Consider the following 20,491-nt stretch of genomic DNA (forward strand, 5'->3'; position numbering starts at 1 on the left):
ATGACATGCCTTTTGAACTGGATGCCTGATATGTGTAAACCGTCTGACTCTCAGCAATTCATCACAACTTTTGCCTCGAAACCGAGAAACCTTGCCCAAGACTGTGTCGATGACAATGGCTGTGAAGATCCTCTTTTCGATCAGTAGTGCCCCTTTGTGGGTTTTCACCAGCTGACCTCTCTCATTTCCCTTCTCAACATCGCCTTATAGTGCCCTTTGCGCGTTTTCACTAATAAGACTCTCTCATTTTCATTTTCTCTGCTCGCCATCGCCCTATGGTGCCCGTGAGGGTTTTCACCAATAAGACTCTCTCATTTTATTTCTCTCATTTTGGTTGCATCAATCCAAGTGACTATATCCTCCAATTCTTGAACATTCTCATTAATTGAACGGAAGGACTTGAAAAGGATTTGGGTAAAAAGGATTTGGATTGAATTACAACTTTGGAAACTTTCAGGCAAAATCATTGCTGAACCATTGTAACATCTGCCCTAATTTCAACTTTTGGGTGAATGTGGATTTTTATTTTAGTGTGATTGAACCCCAGAGTGAGGCTGCCTACGTATCCTTTCGGAATCAGTCGAACGTAGTTCAATGAACTTTGTTTTTGATTTTCTTTTGTTTTTTTTCTTTTTATTTCTTTTTTTTTTTACAATAACTTCTAGGCTCCAAAGAGGGTAATCAAAAAAAGAGAACCGGCTCAACGGGTTTCAACAGCGCCATTAGCTTTGGGCCGATAAGGGGTAGAATTATGATGCATAATCTTAAATTGTTCGCATACCTCCCTGATCAAGTGGCTATTCAGATATGCGGCATTCTCTGTAATGATAGTTTTAGGGATACCAAAATGACTAATAATGTTGGAATGCACGAAGTCCACCGCTGCTTTCTTGGTGACGGCTTTGAAAGTGACTGCTTCGACCCACTTTGTGAAATAACTAATGGCAACCAAGATGAATCTATGCCCATTTGAAGCTTTCGACTCGATTGGCCCAATAACATCCATGCCCCAGGCAACGAATGACCAAGGGTGCTGACATAGGATGTAACTCTGAAGGCGGTGCATGAATCAGGTCACCGTGTATCTGGCACTGATGGCATTTCCAGACGAAACTGAAACAATCTTTTTCCATGGTCATCCAGTAATAACCTGCCCGAAGGATTTTCATTGCAAGGACATACCCGTTCATGTGAGGCCTACATACTCCCGAATGCACTTCGTTCATGATCTTTTCAGCCTCTCGAGAATCTACGCACCTCAAAAGATTCAGATCTGGAGTTCTTTTGTATAGGACCTCTCCACTCAAAAAGAAACTGCTTGTCTGATAGTTCTCTTTTGGTCTCGACTAGCCTGCTCGGGGTATTCTTTTGTTTTCAAAAACCTTTTGATATCATGATATGATGGCTGAATATCTAGCTCTATTTAAACTGTGTTACAATAACCATGCCTTTATCGAACCTGGATTTCCAGCGGGTCAATATGAACATTTCCTAGGTACGGTAGCATTGAGGGCAAAGTAGCTAGTGCATCAGCTAACTCATTGTGGAATCGAGGGATATACTTGAGCTCGATGAACTTTAACCATTTGCTGAGATCTTCCATATGTTGCATGTATGGGATGAGTTTGATGTATCGAGTTTCCCACTCGCCTTGGGCTTGCCGAATGATTAAATCAGAATCCCCCATAATTAATAATTCCTCTACATCCAGATCATCTGCCATATTCATGCACATGATGCAGGCTTCGTACTCGGTGATGTTGTTTGTACAGAAGAACCGAAGCCGGGCTATGGCCAGATGTGTTGACCTGTGGGCAAAATCAGAATTGCTCCGATCCTGATGCCTTTTGCATTTACAGCCCCATCAAAGAACATTTTCCAGGCATTGGTGTTCTCTGGAATTAATTAAATTGAGTTCACTTGCTCGTCTGGAAAATAAGTGCTTAATGGTTGGTATTCATCATTGAATGGTTCTCAGCTAGATGATCCGCCAAGGCTTGGGCTTTCATTGTCATGTGGTTGACATAGACAATTTCAAACTCGATGAGCAGGATCTGCCATTTGCTAACCTTCCAGTGGGCATTGGCTTCTGGAATATATACTTCAAAGGATCCATCCTGGTTATGAGATGTGTTGTGTAATCCAACAGATAATGTCTGAGCTTCTGGGCGACCCAAGTTAGGGCGCAACAAGTTCTTTCCAACAAAGTGTATTTGGCTTCATAACTGGTGAACGTCTTGCTCAGATAGTATATGGCTTGGTTTCCTTTTCCGGTCACATCATTTTGCCCCGAACACAACCAAAAGAATTTTCCAGGACTGTTAGGTACAAGAACAAAGGTCTTCCTGGCTTGGGTGGAACCAACACTGGCGGATTTGACAGATATTCTTTGATTTCATCAAAAGCTTCTTGACACTCATATGTCCATTTAATTGCCGTATCTTTCTTTAACAGCTTGAATATGGGCTCACAAGTGGTGGTAAGCTGAGAGATGAATCTGCTGATGTAATTTAGCCTTCCTAGCAGGCTCATGACCTCTTTCTTGGTCCTTGGAGGGGGAAAATCCCGAATAGATTTTATTTTTGTTGGATCTAATTCGATACCCCTCCGACTGACTATATGCGCCAGAAGTTTCCCAGACGGACTCTAAATGCACATTTAGTTGGGTTCAATTTCAAGTCATACCTGCGTAGCCGCTCAAAGAACTTCCACAGATCTCGCTCATGGTCTTCTTGCATTCTGGATTTAATGATCACATCATCCACATATACCTCAATTTCCTGGTGCATCATGTCATGAAGGATGGCAGTCATAACTCTCATATAAGTTGCCCCGGCATTTTTCAAACCAAATGGCATGATACTGTAACAGTAAGTGCCATAAGATGTGGTGAAAGCAGTCTTTTCAGCATCTTCTTCAACCATCATAACCTGGTGATACCTAACATAACAATCCATGAAAGACTGTATCTCATGTTTAGCACAATTATCAACAAGAATATGGATGTTTGGCAATGGAAAGTTGTCCTTGGGACTCGCCATGTTCAAATTCCAGTAATCAACACACACTCGGGTTTTTCCATCTTTCTTCAGCACTGGGACCACATTAGCTAGCCACGTGGTGTATCGGACCACTCGGATCACACTAGCTTTCATTTGTTTCGTGACTTCTTCCTTGATCTTATCACTAATATCGGTTTTGAACTTTCTTTACTTCTGTTGGACGAGTGGATAACCGGGATAGGTAGGCAATTTATGCACCACCAAATCAACGCTCAGTCTGGCATATCATCATAAGACCATGCGAACACGTCTTTGAATTCAAACAAAAGTTGGATCAAGGCATCCCTAGTTCTTTCATCAATGTGAATGCTTATCATGGTTTCTCGGATCTCTTCTAAACTGCCCAAATTAACCGTCTCGGTTTCATTTAAGTTTGGCTTAGGCTTATTCTTAAATTATTCCAATTCTCGATTTATTTCCCTAAAAGCCTCATCTTCATCATATTCTGGCTCTTGATTCATTATTTCAAAGTTAGACATCATTTTAGAATTTGGGCATGAAGTCCGCAAGCATATCATATTATTTAAGTCCGCATTATTAGAACTGAAAAGAAAAAGATAAGAAAAAATAGCAAAATCAGAACAAAAGAAAAGAGACATCTATGGACGATGAAATATTGATTCATTTCATTGAGTTGAAGATATGAGGGTTTACATTAGACTAAAAATACAATACAGTAAAACACTCGAGTTACACCCTGAAATAACTCGTAATGTAGAAGAGATGGCAAGACTGAACTATAGAGACTCCCGCCTAACGGGAAATGGCGTAGCCTCCTAGTTCTGGAGCTTGAAATCCAGTCCCATATACTCCACCTCGGCATTTCTCGTGCCTTACCATGGCTGGACCATGTGGGACTCATATAGAATTTGTTTCAAGGCTTCGCAAATATCATCGACTTCTTCAGCCGTGAAAGCCTCCTCTTCTTCTTCCACATATTTGTTTTGGCAAATGATTGGGCGAGATGTGGAATGGGCTAGGACATGACCCACCCATTTTCTTTGCTCTTATTCGCCCATGTTTTGTCGGCCTCTATAGCTTGAAAACCCACACTGAAACACTTCTCATTGTCGATTGGGGTAACATGCTCAGTGATGCCTTGCAAAGACATCCCGAGCCCCTTTCCAGGCTTGTACCCATGTCTACTCATTTGGGTAGCGACCATGACCCAAGCATTAGACAAGCAAGGATGAGGTAATGGGGCCCCTTCTTCAAATTGGTCGGCGACCATAATTTTGAAAGCTTGGTACACAATATGCTTACTGCATTCCCTAGCTTCAAGACACGGGACTGAAGGGTCCCGATAGATGGATTGCTCATCTTCTCCGTGGACAAAAATCTATTGATTTTTATATTCAAACTTGACCATTTGGTGAAGTGTGGAGGGAACGGCTCCAGCACCATGAATCTATGGTCTACCCAGGAGGAAATTGTATGAGGTTTCCATGTCCAACACCTTGAAGGTCACCTCAAAATCCAAGGGGCCAATAGTCAGAATCAGATCAATTTCCCCTATTGTGTCTCTCTTGACCCCATCAAAAGCTCGTACACAGATGTTGTTAGCCCGGATTCTTTCTATTTCAATATTCATTCTCTGGAGTGTTGAGAGAGGGAAAATATCGACCCCGGACCCACCATTTAATATCACTCTTTTCACATAATAGCCCTCATATTTGATAGTCAAGTGGAGGGCTTTGTTATGGGAAGCTCCCTCTGGGGGGAAATTATCGTAGCTGAAGGAAATCCTATTGACCTCAAAGTCTCTTTCGGCCATTCTTTCTAATTGTTCGACAGAAGTATCAACCGGGACGTATGCTTCATTCAGTGTTTTGAGGAGCACTTTCTGGTGTTCATCAGAACTCAGCAGCAGAGATAAGAGTGAGACTTGGGAAGGAGTCTTACGGAGTTGGTCAGCTATTGAATATTCTGAAGTTTTCATCTTTCTGAAGAACTCTTCTACTTCCTCATTGCTTACAGGCTTCTTGGATGGCATCTGTTTATCCCTATTCAGTTTGGACTTCTTTACTCTTCTGGGGTGTGGTACTTCCCAGACTGATTCATCTCGTTCACTTCTCCTATAACCTCTTTCCCTTTGTATGTAATCACGGTTCTGTTGTAGTTCCAGAGGACTACGGTGGGATTTTTTATAGGACTTTGTGGTGCGAGGCTAATAACCATGGGCTCAGTCAGCCTTGGTGAAATTACCGGCCCCCACGCCATATAGGTCCCCTTTAGTAAATACAATCTTGGCACACTCAATGCCGCCTTCCTTTCATCGAATTTCTTAGGAGTGTTGAGGATAAGTTGTTCTTTTCTTGGGGCTTTAAGAACATAGAGAACCACGTTCTTGGCAGGTGCTGGCCCTGTCTTTGTTTCAACAGCTTGAGGAACCGGAGCAACTTTCTTTTCGGCTTTGGCCGGACACATACCAATAGCTGGCCCATTATTATGAGCCGGTAATGGATTGTTGGTCACATTAGGGATCTCTTCGTCCCTTAGCACAATTCTTTTTTCTTCGATAAGATTTTCGATCGCTCTTTTGAGGGCCCAACAATCTTCTATGTCATGGCCTTCCCTTCCTGAATGGTATGAACACCTGGTACCGGACCTGTACGATGGAGACTTGTGATTTTGCAGATTGGGAGGCACAGGTTGCAATAGACCCAGTTGGATTAATTTCTCAAGCATACTGGAGTAAGATTCACTAATAGGGGTGAAATTATTTTTCCTAGGAGGCTCACGATGGCGTGGATTATGTTGGTGTGCATTTTGTGCTGGGTGAGTATTATATGGAGCTTGGTAGGGATGGTTATTTCTAGGAGGTGGAGCTCGGGTTTGGTTGTAATGCTGTTGAGGCCGTGTGTAATGTTGGGCATTCATCACCACATAGTGCGGCGGTACCACAGCATAAGCTGCATCTTGATGTGGGTAATAGTGTTGTGGGTTTCTTGGTGGCATATAAGAGTGGTCAAATAATCGACGAGGCCCTCTTGAACCTGAAGCCATCATGTCTCCTTCATCCCTCTTTTTGCGATTAATTAAACCCCCTAAACCATTCTGGATAGCTTGGGAGGTATCTTGACTCAATATCCGGCCAGTTTTCTGACCGTTCTCTATCATCTCCCCAATCTTGATGGCCTCAGCAAATGGCTTGCCCATAGCGGCCATCATATTCTAGAAGTAATCAGCCACCTAGGCTTGCTGGAAGACTGTAACCATTTCTGTTTCGTCCATGGGCGATTTTACTCTGGCGTCCTGCTCGCGCCATTTGATAGAATACTCACAAAAACTTTCCTCGGTTTTCTTCTTCAAATTAGATAGGGAGTTTCTATCTAGAGCGATGTCTACGTTGTACTGGAATTGTCTGACAAAATCTCAGGCCAAATCGTCCCATATGTGCCAGTGGGAGATTTCTTGATCCATGTACCATTCCGAGGTGATTCATGTCAAGCTTTCTCCGAAGTAGGCCATCAACAACTCTTCTTTCCCACTAGCCCCTCTCAGCTGATTGCAGTATCTCTTTAAATGAGCAATTGGATCTCCGTGCCCATCATACTTCTCGAACTTGGGCATTTTGAAACCAGCAGGTAGATGAACATTTGGGAGCATGCACAAATCCGAATAGGAAACACTTTTTTTGCCACTCGGGCCTTGCATATTTTGCAAGCTTTGTTCCAAGATTCTTATCTTCCGAGTTATTTCCTCCTACTAGGGATTCCTTACTGTTCTTTCTTGCTCAATCGGGGACTCATATTGTGGCTGTTGAGCGTACGAGTCTAGAGTAACATGAGTTAGGTCAGACTGAAATTGCGGGCCTTTGAAGTGAATGTTGAAGGTTCAAAGCATGTCCTAGGCATGGTTGGTTGTTCCATGGTGAAAATCGGTGGTGCAGAGAACAACATTGACGGTGCTACGGAGAACGGTGCCTAGGGGCAAAACACAGAAGGCATACCAGTGAAGTTGGATGATGTAGAAGGGTACCCAAATGGGACAAATGGGTTAGTCATAGGGATGTTGGTGGTTCCAACCGTCCTTGAGACCTTCTCGGGGAACCCAGGAATTGCGCTTGGCGGTTCCCTACCGTTGGACCAGGCGTCCTACATTTCCATTATGTGGAGACACAACATCTTGATTTCTTCGACAGTTGCCGACTCGAGTTGTGAAATAGCCAGCTCAGGGCTATCCTCAGTGTTAATAATGTGGAGATTGCCTTCTGAAGCCATTGGAACCTTTCCTTTGGATCTTGTAAAATAGGGGTGAGAAGCTAGATTACCGACAAAACGAACCATCTGAACAAGACCTGGCTAAATTTGCACACATAATACCCTTGTCAGTTTTGAGACATTTAATAGATAGGGAATCGCACATTGGAGATGCAATGTATCTGAACAGTTAAACGCTTCTACAATTATTTTACAACGGCTGCGTGTCTCATACCGACTTTCACTATCTCTTTTTCACTCTGTAATTCCTTTCTTTCACTTCTACTCTTTCTTTATCGTTTTTTTTGTCATTCCTGATTTTCTCATTTGTCTTTATCACACTTTTCTTCTTTTTCTTTCACTTATTGCCTCTCAATTTTCACTTTTTTTTAAATTTTCACTTAGATTAATTATGGCTATGATCGAATCCGATAGGGATTGCCTACGTATCATGATGCCGTATGAATCAGACCATTACGTAGTTCAGGTAAATAAATGCAAAATGAAAGTAAAGAAATGTTTTTGGGGTTTTTCAAATATTTCATTAACAAAATCTTTTTGGTTTTTTCATTATAAAGACTCGAAGACACTGATAGCTAAAAAAGAAAAACATACAGACTCGAAACAAAATAACAACAGACTCGAAATGGACGGATAGACAAACAGACTTGACGCGAGGAAAAAGTAAAATACAGACTCAAAGACTGAACAATCAAGAACACAGATGGGCCTCAAATGTTATTCCGGGGGACTGCGTGACATCAGCCGGTCTCGGCGCGGGACTGTGTGCAAGCTCTTCCTGAAGGAACTCTAGATCGGCCATGACATGGCGATCAAAAGACAATACTGAAGCAAAGAACATAGCTCGAGTCATATTTTTACATTCATAGCATTTCATTGCCGTGTAGTCGGCTATTTCTTTGATTCTGAGCTTGATAACGCCTTTCTCCTGGAGCAATCGCCCGATCTGTTGTTCCCGAACTTCGACTATTTTGCATAGGCTCATTTTTTTGGTCTTGAAATTTCAACACACTCTCTTCCAATTGATTAATCAGTGCGTAACAATGTTTTCTTTCTGTCTTGAAGTCCTTCACATGCTGGCCCATTTCGTTTTCGAGGGTGACCAGCTCTTTCTTTAAAATTGTGACTTCTCTATCATATCTTTGCTTTAACTGGCAGGATGACTTTGTCTGCTCTTCTGCATCTTTCTCCACCCTCGCCCGAGCTTTTGCCAAATCTTTCTCGGCCTTTGTCAGGTCGGCCGCATAGTCATGCACTTTTCGCCTCAAGTTGTTTATGATTTTTTCATCCCTCTCACTTTTTACCGACGTCTCGATGGCTATTTTCATTTCCCGGAGCTATGCTCGAAGGGCTTCATTTTCTCGCGATAACCTTTTCATTTCTCCCACATCTTCACCAGCTTGTAACCCACTTTCAAATTTGATGGTTCTGACATGATGTTCTAACTTGCTAATGGTGGTCTGGTATTCCTTCTTTTTGGCTAACCAGACCCACTGTTCTTGTGCCCCGTCAGTGAATTATTAGACATGGGGCCTTTTGGCGGGCTGTTCTGGCTCTTGATCGACCCGAGCTCTCTTTCCATAACACGCTGTGTTGTTAGACTCTACTTTACTAGATGATAAATCCCGCACCAGAGTCTATGGCTCCAAAAACCTACATTGACGCCAAACCTCGCGAACCTTTTCTTCCGGAAATGCAGTCCCTGGGCGTAGCTCAATAACCTGCGCACTCAGATCTTCTTCATGAGGGACTTTTTGATCCCTCCCCTGTCATGACCCAATTTCATAATAGGCCGTGATGGCGCCTAACGTCGCCGCTAGGCAAGCCAACTATGAGTTAGTCACGTGATTTCCTCTTTTTAACAAATTCTTTTCCAAGTAATTAAAATTTCCTTAATTTAAAAAGAATTTGAGAAATAACAGATCTAAAATAAATAACACGAAAGCAACTGTGTGCAATCATAATCATAGAATAAAACCAAAACCGCAAGTCGACTAGTGTGTGCCAAAATCTGGTATCACAAGTGTATGAGCATCTAGTAGAATATACAAAAGAATACTAATCTACTGTCAGAAGTAAAATAGACAGAAAAATACAATCAAAAGAAAGACTCCTGCTGTTGCAGAACGGGCTCAGAAGGCAGCTCTCCGTGAAGCCTCGAAGTGGTAATCAAGTGTGTGCACCAGACTGATATCCAAAAGCACCTGCCTCAGATCCTGCACATTCAGTAAAGAAGTGTAGCGTGAGTACATAAACAACATATACCCAGTAAGTATCTAGTCTAACCTCGAAGAAGTAGTAACGAGGGATCGACTTCGACACTTACTATGGGCCAACAATATAATATATTGTGAAATTCTAATTAAACATGATATATATAGATGACAATAGAACTCGGAGCAAGAATAATTAAACAATACTTTTACCATAGTAAAAACCAAATCTTTTCCCTCAATTTAACTATTTAACCTCTCAAGTCAATAAAACAATATCAAATATAAGAGGGCTTCAGTATTATCACGCAGAATTATGCCAAGGACGTACGGCCTGATCCAAATATATAAAAACATAAACTGTGTGCACTGCCGAGGGTCGAACGGCACGAACCATAGATGCATCTAATAACCTGTCGAGGCGAACGGTCCGCTCCCATGAGAGTAGTGGAAATTTACCCCGCTCGCAGAATATACTTGCGACATAGTTGAACATAGATTTTTTTCAAGTTATCATAATATCCCTCAATTCTTTCCAAGATAAGAAATTCAACTAGAAACTCTTAAAATCTTGATATCCTCAACCTCAACTCTATTCAAGACAATTAATAAGCATAATCAAATAACGGTGTCAACAAAACATGGTGAAACCTAAAACTACCCGGACATAAGCATGAGTAGTAGCTACGTACGGACTCTCATCACCTCGCGCGTACGTAGCCCCCCACAAATAGAAGCACATATGAATTAAGTTCACCTATGGGGTTAATTCTCTCTTACAAGGTTAGAAAAGAGACTTACCATGTCCCAAGCCTACTTCCGATCCAAGATTTGTGCTCAAACCCCCAATTTAGTGCCAAAACGACTCGAAACTAGTCAAATGTTATATAAAATAGTCAATATAGTCTCAAAAGTTCATATTCTAACTATTAAAGTGAGTACCCAACCCCAATTGAAGAATTCTCAAAATTCACCCCCGGGCCCACGTGCCCGAATTCCGAAAATATTTTAAAGACGATTGTTACCCATAACCTCATGAACTCAATTATAGGATTTTCACTAAATTCCATAACCAATTTCGTGGTTAAATTCCATTTTTGTCAAAACCTATGTTTTTCATCTAAACCCTTGATTTCACCAAGTTTTACATGTTAATCTACCCACAATCTATGTATTTAACTCATGTTGTATAGAAATTACTTACCTCAAAGTGCTAGGTGAAAACCCCCTTCCAAGGGCTCCAAAAATCGCCCAAAAGATAAAGAAAATGAGCAAAATGGCCTAAGTCCCACATTTAATAGAGTTGTCCCCAGGTCTAAGATGTCGCATTTGCGACACCTGGTTCGCAAATGCGAAGGTCGCAAATGAGACAAATCCATCGCAAATGCGAACCTGGGCTTCTACTACCAAGGTCGCAAATGCAACTAAAGAGTCGCAAATGCGGACACTGTTGAGATCGCAAATGCGACCAAAGTGTGCCAAATACGAACACTGCCCAGGTCAGGCTTCTTCACAATTACGAAGCCTTCCTCGCAAATGCGAACAAATTCCTACATTTGCGAGACCTGCAACAGCTGCCAAGAAACACCAGAAAAACTGAAGTTTTTCTCATCCTCCCAAACGTACGAAACTCACCCGAGCGCTCGGAGCTCCACACCAAACACACACAAAAGTCTAACAACATCATACGAACTCGCTCGAGTGATCGAAACGCTGAAATAACATCAGAACCCACGAATCGGATGCCAAAATGCACGGATTAACTCATGAACTCAAAAACTTCAAAAAGTACTTTCGCGCGTCCGATTCCTATCAAATCAACTCGGAATGACTCCAAATTTTGAGTGCAAGTCTTAAATGACATTACGGACCTATACCAACTTCCGGAACCAGAATCCGTACCCGATATCAAAAAGTCCACCCTCGGTCAAACTTTCCAAAAACTTCAAATTTCCATTTTTCGCCAAATGACCCCGAAACGACCTACGGACCTCCAAATCCACTTCCGGACGCGCCCCTAAGTCCAGAATCACCATACGGAGCTATTCCCAGGCTCAGAATCCCAAATGGACGTCTATAATGTAAATATCCACTTCAACCCAAACTTATGAAATTTATCCAAAATTCCAACTTCGACTATTTGGCGCTGAAATGCTCCCGGTTCATCCAAAACCCAACCCGAGCATACGCCCAAGTCCGAAATTATCATACAAACCTATTGAAACTGTCAAATCCCGATTCTGATATAGTTTACTCAAAAATGTTCACCGAAGTCAAACTTAGCCTTTTAAGCCAACCTTAAGGAACCAAATGTTCTAATTTTAATATGAACCCTTCCAAATCCCGAACTAACCATCCCCGCAAGTCATAAAACCGTAAAAGCACGTATAGAAAATCTTATTTACGGGAACGGGGTTCAATAAAGCAAAACTACCGGTCGGGTCGTTACATTCTCCACCTCTTAAACAAACGTTCGCCCTCGAACGAGTCTAGAATCATACCTGGAGTGCTGAATAAGTATGGATATCTACTCCGCATGTCCTCCTCGGACTCCCAAGTCGCCTCTTCGACTTGTTGGCCCCTCCACTGAACCTTTACCGTGGAAATCCCCTTGGACCTCAACTGGCGAACCTGCCTATCAATAATGGCAACTGGCTCCTCCTCATAACCCAGGCTCTCATCTAACTGAATCGTGTTGAAGTCCAACACATGTGACAATTCGGCATGATACCTCCGGAGCATAGACACGTGGAAAATCGGATGAACTCCCGATAGGCTGGGAGGTAAGGCAAGCTCATAAGAAACCTCCCCAACTCGTCTTAACACCTCAAATGGGCCTATAAACCTTGGGCTCAACTTGCCCTTCTTCCCGAATCTCATAATCCCCTTCATCGGCGAGACTTTCAAGAGAACCTTCTCGCCCACCATAAATGATAAATCACGCGCCTTCTGATCCGCATAACTCTTCTGTATGGACTGTGCTGTGCGAAGTCGCTCCTGAATCAATTTTACCTTTTCCAAGGCATCCTTTACCAAATCGGTACCATATAACTTAGCCTCGCCGGGCTCAAACCACCCAATGGGAGAACAACATCGCCGACCATATAAAGCCTCAAATGGAGCCATCTCGATGTTGGACTGACAACTATTGTTGTAAGCAAACTCGGCCAAAGGTAAGAATTGATCCCACTTCCACTTAGGTATAGTCGTCTGCGAGTAGGCCACCTAGCCTCTGGTGCTCATACTTAACCTGTTGGCAATTTAGGCACCTAGCTACATACTCAACTATGTCTTTCTTAATCTGCCGCCACCAATAATGCTGCCACAGGTCGCGATACATCTTTGTAGCACCTTTGTGAATGGAATATCGAGAACTGTGTGCCTCCTCTAAAATCCTCTCCCTTAAGCCATCGACGTTAGGAACACATAGACGACCCTAGAGTCGCATAACACCATCCTCGCCGATAGTAACCGCTTTGGCACCACCCTGTAGTACCGTCTCTCTGAGGAAAAACAAGTGCGGATCATCAAGCTGTCGAGCCTTGATCTGCTCCAATAGTGGAAATTGGGCGACGACGCATGCAAGAACTCGGCTGGGATCTGAAATATCCAACCTCACAAGTCTGTTAGCCAAGGACTGAATGTCCAAAGCTAGTGGCCGCTCCTCTGCTGAAATGAAGGCCAAGCTACCCATACTCCCTGCCTTTCTACTCAAGGCATCTGCGACTACATTCGCCTTGCTCGGATGATAAAGAATGGTGATGTGATAATTCTTCAGTAACTCAAGCAATCTACACTGCCTAAAATTGATATTCCTTTGTTTGAACAAATACTGCAAGCTACGATGATCAGTGTAAACCTCACACGACACCCCATAAAGATAATGCCTCCAAATCTTAAGAGCATGACTAATCGCGGCCAACTCCAAATCATGCACAAGATAATTATTCTCATGGGGCTTCAGCTGACGTGAAGAATATGCAATAACTCGCCACTCCTGCATCAATACACAACCCAAACCAATGCGTGAAGCGTCGCAATACACAATATACATCACAGAGCTGGAAGGTAACACTAGATTTGGTGCTGTAGTCAAAGCTGTCTTGAGCTTCTAGAAGCTCGCGTCACAATCATCGGACCAATGGAACGGAGCACCCTTCTGGGTCAATCTAGTCAAAGGTGCAGCAATAGATGAGAAGCCCTCCACAAATCGGCGATAATAACCTGCTAACCCCAAGAAGCTCCTGATTTCAGTCGACGTAGTAGGACGAGGCCAACTCTGAACTACCTTAATCTTCTTGGGATCCACCTTAATACCCTCGCCTGATACAACATTCCCCAAGAATGCTACAGAATCTAGCCAAAACTCACACTTGGAGAACTTAGCATATAGCTTTTGTTCCCGCAAGGTCTGAAGCACCACTCTCAAATGATGCCCGTGCTCCTCCATGCTACGTGAGTAGATCAAAATGTCATCAATGAAGACAATGACAAACAAATCAATATATGTCCTGAACACCCTGTTCATCAATTCCATAAACGTCGATGGAGCGTTAGTCAAGCCGAAGGATATCACTAGAAACTCATAATGGCCATATCTAGTACGGAAAGCAGTCTTCGGAACATTCGAGTCCCGAATCTTTAACTGATGATACCTGATCTCAAGTCGATCTTAGAGAACACTATAGAACCTTGCAACTGGTGAAACAAATCATCAATACGTGACAACAGGTACTTGTTCTTAATGGTAACTTTGTTCAACTAGCGGTAATCGATGCACATCCGCAAAGTCCCATCTTTCTTCTTCACAAATAACATTGGTGCACCCCAAGGTGATACATTCGTTCTGACAAACCCCTTTGATAGTAACTCCTCAAGCTGTTACTTCAACCCCTTCAACTCCTTTGAAGCCATACGGTACAGTGGGATAGATATAGGCTGGGTACCTGGAGCCAAATCAATACAGAAATAGATATCACGGTCTAGTGGCATGCCTAGAAGATTAGAAGGAAATACATCGGAGAACTCTCGGACTACTGGTACCGAATCAATCACCGAGGTCTCTGCGGTAGTATCCCAAACATAAGCTAGATAAGCCAAATAGCCCTTCTCGACCATATGTCGAGCCTTCATAAAAGAGATAACCCGACTAGATGCACTAACGAACGAACCCTTCCACTCCAATTTAGGCAACTCTGGCATCGCCAATGTAACAGTATTAGCATGGCAATCAAGGATGGCATGATATGGGGATAGCCAGTCCATGCCCAGGATGACCTTAAAGTCGGTCATATAAAGTAACAAAAGATCCGCTCTAGTCTCGTATCCACAAAATGTTACCACACAGGACCGATAGATCCGATCCATAACAACAGAATCGCCCACAGGAGTGGACACATAAACATGAGTGCCCAAGGACTCACGAGGAATATCCAGGATACAAGCAAACAGAGATGACACATATGAATAGGTGGACCCTGGATCAAATAATACCAAAGCATCCCTAACACAGACAGAAATAATACCTGTGATCACAGCATCTGAGGCCACTACATCTGGTCTGGCCGAGAAAGCATAAAACCTAGCTGGAGCACCACCTAGCTAGCCTTCACCTGCCTGGCCTCTACCTCTAGGATGACCCCTACCCACCTTCCCTCCGCCTCTGAGCGGCCGGACGACTGGTGCAGCTACTGGTGCTAAAATCATAGGCTGATGACTCTGCTGCACTACCTTGCCCCGGAGGCTGGGAAAAAATCTCTTCATGTGACCAGGATCTTCACACTCGTAACAACCCCTCGGAGCAGTAGACTGCTGCCCTGAAGTCTGACCCTGATGGCCTGAATACCAACCGGAAGAACCCTGAATAGCTGGTGGGCGGTATAAACTCTATGGTATGGCACTGAAATAGGGTCGCGCTGGAGTAACCCGAGGAGGTGGTGGTACAGGATATGTGGTCCTGCTAAGCTGAACCCTCCCAAACTAACCTCGACCCCCAGCCGGGGCACCTCTAAACTCTCCAGAAAAACGAAACCGCTTGTCCCGTTGCATCTGCTCTCTACCTCGCTGATGGTAGCCCTCAATCCTCCGAGTTATCTCCACAACCAACTGATAAGAAGTACCCATCTCGACCTCTTGGGCCATAGTAGCTTGGATGCCAGAGTGCAACCCTGCAACAAACCTCCGTACTCTCTCAGCATTAGTAGGAAGTATTATAAGTGCATGGCGAGACAACTCAAAGAATCTCGCCTCATAGTCGGTCACTGACATCTGACCCTGCTGGAGATGCTCAAACTTACACCGCAACAGTTCCCTTTGAGAGGGTGGAATATACGTGTCCAAGAATAGGCATGTAAACTGGTCCCAAGTCATGGGAGGAGAACCTACCGGCCTGCCGAGAAGATAAGACTGCCACCACCTACGGGCCCTGCCCTCCAGCTGGAAAGTAGTGAAATCCACCCCGTGGGACTCTAATATCCTCATGTTGTGCAGTCTATACCTGCATCAATCAATAAAATCCCGGGGATCCTCATGTCGCTCACCTCCGAAGACATGAGGGTGTAGCCTAGTCCATCTATCCAATAGCTTCTGCGGCTCGCCGGCCACAGCTGGTCTGGGCTCAGGTGTCGTTGCTGTAAGTGGCTGGGCACTGCCCACGGGTAGTGCACCCGGGGTCTGATATACGATAGTCGTATGTATTGGAGCCTAAGCAGTAGGGGTATGTGCTCCCCCTCCCGCCTGAGATGTGGCTGGGTTTACTGGAAATAAACCAGCCTGGGTCATAGAATCCATGAACCGTAGCATATGGCCCATGACCTCCTGAAAGCCCGGTGCTGACAAAAAATCGACAGGGGCTAGCTCTGCTATGGGCACCTCGCCCTGCTCCTCAATAATGGAATCCTTCACTGGATCTGCTGGTAGTACAACTAGGGCAACTCTAGAACGTCCTCGTCCCCTACCTCGGGTAGGTGCCCTCCCCCGACCTCTGCCTCGGCCTCTAACCATAGAGAGACAGCCCTTCCCAGGTTTGGAACGTCTGTCGTGTGCGTTCTCACCATCTGTGAAAGAACAACAGAAAGAAACTTAGTACACCATTAACTGCACGATAGGATATGAATAAAGAGTAGTTTCCTAACACCCTATAGCCTCTCGAAGATAAGTACGGATGTCTTCGCACTGATCCGCAAGATTCTATTAGGCTTGCTCATGCCTTGTGAGACCTACGTGAACCTAATGCTATGATACCATATTGTCACGACCCAATTTCATAATAGGTCGTGATGGCACCTAACGCAGCCGCTAGGCAAGCCAACTGTGAACTAGTCACGTCATTTCCTCTTTTTAACAATTTCTTTTCCAAGTAATTAAACTTTCCTTAATTTAAAACGAATTTGAGAAATAACAGATCTAAAATAAATAACACGAAAGTAACTGTGTGCAATAAGAATCATAGAATAAAACCAAAACCGCAAGTCTACTAGTGTGTGCCAAGACCTGGTGTCACAAGTATATGAGCATCTAGTAGAAGATACAAAAGAATACTAGTCTACTCTCCGAAGTGATATCGACAGAAAAATGCAATCAAAAGAAAGACTCTAGCTGCTGCAGAACGGGCTCAGAAAGAAACTCTCCGTGAAGCCTCGAAGTGATAATCAAGTGTACGCGCCGAACCGATATCCAGATGCACTTGCCTCAGATCCTGCACATTCAGTGCAGAAGTGTAGCGTGAGTACATAAACAACATGTACCCAATAAGTATCTAGTCTAACCTCGAAGAAGTAGTGACGAGGGGTCGACTTCGACACTTACTATGGGCCAACAATATAATATACTGTGAAATTCTAATTAAACATGATATATATAGATGACAATAGAACTCGGAGCAAGAATAATTAAACAATACTTTTACCACAGTAAAAACCAAATCTTTTCCCTCAATTTAAATATTTAACCTCTCAAGTCAATGATATAAGAGGGCTTCAGTATTATCACGCACGAATTATGTCGAGGACGTACGGCCCAATCCAAATATATATAAACATAAACTGTATGCACTGCCGAGGGTCGAACGACATGAACCATAAATGCATCTATTAACCTGCCGAGGCGAACGGCCCGCTCCCATAAGAGTAGTGAAAATTTACCCCGCTCGCGGAATATACTTCTGACACGGTTGAACATAGATTTTTTTCAAGTTATCATAATATCCCTCAATTCTTTCCAAGATAAGAAATTCAACTAGAAACTCTTAAAATCTTGATATCCTCAACCTCAACTCTATTCAAGACAATTAATAAGCATAATCAAATTACGGTGTCAACAAAATATGGTGAAACCTAAAACTACCAGGACATAAGCATGAGTAGTAGCTACGTACGGGCTCTCATCACCTCGCGTGTACGTAGCCCCCCACAAATAGAAGAACATATGAATTAAGTCCACCTATGGGGTTAATTCCCTCTTATAAGGTTAGAAAAGAGACTTACCTTATCCCAAGCCTACTTCCGATCCAAGATTTGTGCTCAAACCCTCAATTTAGTGCCAAAATGACCCGAAACTAGTCAAATGTTATATAAAATAGTCAATATAGGCTCAAAAATTCATATTCTAACTATTAAAGCGAGTACCCAACCCCAATTGAAGAATTCCTAAAACTCACCCCCGGGCCATATGCCCGGATTCCGGAAATATTTTTAAGACGATTATTACCCATAACCTCATGAACTCAATTATATGATTTTCACTAAATTCCATAACCAATTTCGTGGTTAAATTTTATTTTTGTCAAAACCTAAGTTTTTCATCTAAACCCTTGATTTCATATTTTTTACATGTTAATCTACCCATAATCTATGTATTTAACTCATGTTGGGTAGAAATTACTTACCTCAAAGTGCTAGGTGAAAACCCCCTTCCAAGAGCTCCAAATATCGTCCAAGAGATAAAGAAAATGAGCTAAATGGCCTAAGTCCCGCATTTAATAGAGTTATGCCCAGGTCTCAGATATCGCATTTGCAACACTTGGTTCGTAAATACGAAGATCGCAAATGCGAAAAATCCATCGCAAATGCAAACCTGGGCTTCTACTTCCAAGATCGTAAATGCGGACACTATTGAAATTGCAAATGCGACCAAAGTGTCGCAAATGCGAACACTGCCCAGGTCAGGCTTCTTCGCAATTGCGAAGCCTTCCTCGCAAATGCGAGGTTCGCAAATGCGAACAAATTCTCGCATTTGCGAGACCTGCAACAACTGCCAAGAAACACTAGAAAAACTAAAGTTTTTCTCATCTTCCCGAACGTCCGAAATTCACCCGAGCCCTCGGGGCTCCACACCAAACACACACACAAGTCTAACAATATCATACGAACTTGCTCGAGCGATCGAAACACTGTAATAACATCAGAACCCACGAATCGGACGCCAAAACACATGGACTAACTCATGAACTCAAAAATTTTAAAAAATACTTCCGCGCGTCCGATTCCTATCAAATCAACTCGGAATGAAGCCAAATTTTGCGTTCAAGTCTTAAATGATATTATAGACGTTCTCCAACTTCCGGAACTGGAATCCAAACCCGAATATCAAAAAGTTCACCCTTGGTCAAACTTTTAAAAAACAACAATTTTTTTTTTCAAATGACCCTGAAACGACCTACGGACCTTCAAGTCTACTTCCGGATGTGCTCCTAAGTCCAGAATCACCATACGGTGCTATTCTCAGGCTTGGAATCCCAAATGGACGTCTATAATGTAAAGATCCATTTCAACCCAAACTTATGAAATTCATCCAAAATGCCAACTTCCACTATTAGGCGCTGAAATGCTCCCGGGTCATCCAAAACCCGATGCGAGCATACGCCCAAGTCCGAAATCATCATACGAACCTATTGGAACCATCAAATCCCGATTCGGAGGTCGTTTACTCAAAAATATTGATCGAAGTCAAATTTAGCATTTTAAGCCAACCTTAAGGAATCAAGTGTTCCGATTTCAATCTGAACCCTTCCAAATCCCGAACTAACCATCCCCATAATTCATAAAATAGTAAAAGCACATACGGAAAGTCTTATTTAGGGGAACATAGTTCTAGAAAGAAAAATGACCGGTCGGGTTGTTACATTCCCAACTGGCGTAAAACCCGATGTGGAGCGTACGACTGAATACTCCGAAGACCCATCAATAAAAGAAAGTACACGTCGGCAGACATATAGATAACTTCGTTGACCGGGAGCCAACTGAAAGTCCACTCACTTTGCTTTGTGGTTAAAGAACCCAGATGTGTGAACCATGCTTCAGTACTGTCTGGTACCTCATAGCCGTTTACCATGTTTTCGTATTCTTCGATGCAACTAAGTCCGCTTAATCCGTAGTTCATGTACCTTGGGCGATGACAGAGTTGTTCCACCAGTCACATTTGCAAAAGCATATTACAACCCTTAAAGAATTTTGCACCAGTTAGACAGGAAGTTAGAGCTCGATAGATCTCTGCAAGAATCATCGGCACAAGAGTGCCGTTGGTCTTCTTAAACAGAAAGTCAGCCATTCCTACGAGTCCTAACTCTATGTGTCTGTCACTTCTTGGGCATATCAGAGTGCCTAGGAATGTGACTATGAAGGCTAAACCTCGGCGTGTTTCCCACTTATTTTTCTTTCCCTGGTGACTCAAACCAGTATTTGGAGCCTCAAACCAGTGGGGGTCCCCGTACCGACTATACAAAAGGTGGAATGTACAGAAACCTTCGGCCAAATTTTAATTTTTTATCTTACCGGTTAATGCAAGAAGGTCCAAAAATTTATGAGGAGTCACAATTTTGGGTGCTATTGGATATTGATGCCTAAGACTCCCGTCAAAATCAGCATAACCTGCTATCTCCTCCAGCGTAAAGGTCAATTCAAAATCTGAGATGTGAAAAATATTGTGTGCCGGGTCCTGGAATGGTATCAGTGCCTCGATCAAATCAACCCTGGGCTTAATCTGCAGAAGACCGGTG

Source organism: Nicotiana tomentosiformis, chromosome 10, assembly GCF_000390325.3.
Source record: "Nicotiana tomentosiformis chromosome 10, ASM39032v3, whole genome shotgun sequence".
Taxonomy (NCBI): Eukaryota; Viridiplantae; Streptophyta; class Magnoliopsida; order Solanales; family Solanaceae; genus Nicotiana; species Nicotiana tomentosiformis.